Genomic DNA, 4,019 nt, shown 5'->3' on the forward strand with positions numbered 1-4,019 from the left:
CACAAGGTTTGATTGTGCGCCCCATTCTAGATAAACTTTGACATGCTAGGTTATTCTACAATGGCTTCTAAAAATAAGAAGTGTACAAAGACACAATGGATCGCACAAGATGACATAATGTCAAGCAAAATATAGCACACTCCCGAAAAACATAACACAATTTTGAGGAAAAAAGACACAATGAGTTGCAAAAAGACGCAATGACACAAATATAGAAAAGACACAATGATAAATAAAAGATACAATGATAATAAACATAAATTCTAAAATCTACAACCTATAAATTCAAAAGTGAACCTAAAATCTCACATCGTAGAATTCGATGAGATGGTTCCATTGCCACTTGAATAAGGTCAATCGGCGTCCGTTTGATACCCTTTGTACGACTTCTTATTTTTAGGAGACTTTCTATTTAATCCTAACCCTATTAAACTTATCTTATTTTCATATTCAACCCTATGTATGCTCATCAACTTTTCGAAGTTGACGGTTTATTTTACCCATGTTTCAGGTAACAACACTTGATGCTATTTCAAGATTATGCTACATATAGGAGCTGGACTTAGATTAATTTAATTCGGATTATGTTTTCTTTATTTGTGAACAATTTCATAGCGCTCTGATCTTTCCACCATCGGCCGAGGTGTTACATTCTCCTTGGGGTTCTCCATCTGCAATTGATGGCTTTTTTATTTCCCATTGATGGTTTTCTCAGTTGATGTTCCATCCGTGATTGATGGTTCTTCTCGATTTATTTGCCATTGATGGTTTTCTCGGTTGATGTTCCATCCATGATTGATGGTTCTTCTCGATTAGTGTTCTCGTTAGGGTTCTTCATTTGCAGTTGATAGTTCTTCTTGATTGGTTGGGTTGGTGATCTATCTTAAATAAAAGATATGAACTTTTTCTCGGGTTATTGATGGAAATACTTTTTTAGAATGTCAAATTTCTTTAGTTTCTCTAGAGGTTTTACTCTGTTATTGGGTCACCAACTCTAACGATTATTGATAGTGATATTTAAGAAAAGATTATTTTAGGAGAAAAACAATGAATATTTTTTCAAAATAAATAACTTTCAATATGTCAATAATTGATTAAGATAAAATTACTTAAAAGTCACTTAGAGTAAATAAATAAAAATAAATTCAAAATTATGTGAATTATGGAGATTGATTTTCATAGTTTTCTCATAACTTTATAGTTTTATTATAATATAATCTCAACTTTACTAACATGCACATAACAATAGAGTATAATTGAGGTTTGGTCACTTTTGCGACATTTATTCAAATGTTTGTTTTTTCGCATTTGGATCCAAAATGTTTGAAATCTTGCATTTTTATCCAACTCGTTAACTCCATCTATTTTTCTCCATTAAATGAGGGGCATTCATCGCCTGGGTTTCTTTTTATTCTACAGTTTTTTTTGTTTCATCCTTTAAGCCTTTAAACCTTTTGCAGCAATAAGAAAGAAAACAAAAAGGTTTGAATCTTGAAACATGAGACTGTCTTGCTCATTTTAGAACTTATTACATGTTTTGATTGGGAACTTCATAAGTTAGAGAATTTGATTAAAATCATGGTTAGTTTGCTATGTGTTCTAAACATTTTGCACTTCCAGATGAGGTTGTTATTATGCTAATTTTGATCTTCACCTGTATTAATCAGGAACAAAGATCGTTATTTCTGGATCGAAGATCGCACGTTATGGTTTGAAGATGTATGGTGAGTTTGTTTTTATATTTTATAATCTTTATACTTCTAGTTCGAAGATCACACGTTTGATTCCAAGATACATGATGAGTTTGTTTTTATATTGTATAAGCTTTAATTGATATAGCTAAAACAATGGGTTGACATTTGACCATTTTATATGTTTGTAGATGTGGTGGCAGAGGTCAAGTTATGAGATCCAACATTTGTGTCTCTATTCGTAGTTTTGAAGTTATTGGAGTTCAAAAGTAAAATATAGCTATAACATGAATTCCCCTCTTGCAACATCCTCTATCATGCCAACAAAAAAAAGTATTGTAATCGTGCAATGCGCGATGATGAATAACACTAGTTTAATGTTAATAGTCCACCCAAATTTAGCCACCAGTTGTGTTATTCTAGCCCTTTCTCTGTTTATTTAGTTAAGCACTCACTATGGATCCAAGTGTTCCGGCGATCTAATTTACGATTCACAGGTGTTCATTAACCCTCATTCGGCTCACCAGAATTTGTTGATTTAGAACAAGATCCATCAAATTGTTGTCGGCAGGAATATATTTATTACAGAGTAAACTATTTTTGTCAAGGTGAGCTATATTTTGTTCTAAAAAGTTATATCTTGATTGGCACTTAACTTTTATTTCGTTTCGTTAATGTTCTTCATTTCCTTCTTATAAAAAATAAGGGGGATTTCTCATATTTAGAATCTTTCTATGGTGTCCCCCGTTGCTTGTTGTCTACTTCGCGAGCCTTCACTGCCCTGTTCTATAACTTACCATCTTTTGTTTGTCCACGAGGCTGTAAAAAGTGAGAAAGGGGTGGCTGTCAAGCGGGAGTCATTTCGGTTGTATGCCACGAGATCCCTATGGACAAGGGGATAAATGAATCATCGCTTTTGGGTGAAAGCAACCCTCTACCATCTATCCCACTGCATTCCATTATCTTGTATTGTATTGTATTGTATTGTACTGTACTGTATCAGACCAGATACATCTATATTATGTGAGAGAAAGATAAACTATGTCATTCTATTTTGTTTTATTTTTTATTTTTTTACTTTTTCAAGATGAAATATATTTTGTTTTATTTTACTTTGTAAAGGTGAAATATATTTTGTTTTAAAAAATTATATCTTGATGGACACATAACGTTTTTCTTTTTTACTATACTTGGCGGCTTTGACTTTTGGGAAGTGTATATGTTGAATGATAACAAATCAACGTACGATAATAAAACTAATAAATATAAGAAAAATCAATGAAATTTTTGACTCGCATTCACCGAGGTTTTGCCCTCTTTCGTATTATAAATTCAGTATATAAAAAATTAAAACCAAAGAGTAGTAATCAAAAGTGAACAATGTTAACACGAAAACTCAATCCATAACGTAGTTTGAATATTTGAAAAACAGAAGATGCTAAACGTAACTGAAGCGACCGCCACCTTTTTCTATTACTCTAGTCTACCGACTTATTTTGCAAGAAGTGTTAGTCTAGTGGATGAGAGAGCACATTTGGTATATAAACCCCACATCAGTTGCCTATACAACCGATATGAGATAAGTCCCATACCTTGCAATGGTATTAGTCCATAAGGGTGTAAGGGGCACTCCGCTAAGAGGGGAGTCCCCTCTCTTACGCATAACCAATCCTCGTGTGCCACGTCAACTCCCCTCTTAAACTCCCCTCACACCCTAAATTGATGGCGGCACTGCCCTCTTAGGTGACTTGGTTTTTTATTAAAAAAAAAAGAAAATTTTTCATTGGTTGATTGAATGGGGCCCACCTTCTCTCTCCTCCCCTCTCTTCGGTGCCTCCTCACCGCTTTGGCTCCCCGTTTATGGCTCCCCGCTGCACCGGCGGCACATCACCGCTCGGTGAAATCGGTCCCCGCATGGGGTCACCGATTGTGCCCCGGGCACCCTAACAATCGACCATCCTTAAGGGCCAACGTCCTCGTTGGTCACGGCTGGCTCTTTCCAGGCTACCACTCCGAGCCTCGCTGGTCACGGCCATGTTGGTTCCGTGGGCCACCACTCCGAGTTCTGGCTCTGATACCAATGTTACATACCAAACGAGAGAGTTCAACCCAAAAGACTAGTCTGGTGGGTGAGAGAGCTCATTTGTCATATAAACCTCACAAGTTGCCCATACAACCGATGTGAGACAAGTCCCATACCTTGCAATGGTATTAGTTCATAACAAGAAGGGACTCGTTGTAAGGCTTTTGTCTAGTTTCGCAAAGAGGTTTAGCAAGCATGTTGTTTCCTCATATATAAACCACTTTAACGTTTATTCCTCCCATGCG

This window comes from Helianthus annuus, chromosome 4 (assembly GCF_002127325.2).
Source record: "Helianthus annuus cultivar XRQ/B chromosome 4, HanXRQr2.0-SUNRISE, whole genome shotgun sequence".
In the NCBI taxonomy this organism is placed as follows: domain Eukaryota; kingdom Viridiplantae; phylum Streptophyta; class Magnoliopsida; order Asterales; family Asteraceae; genus Helianthus; species Helianthus annuus.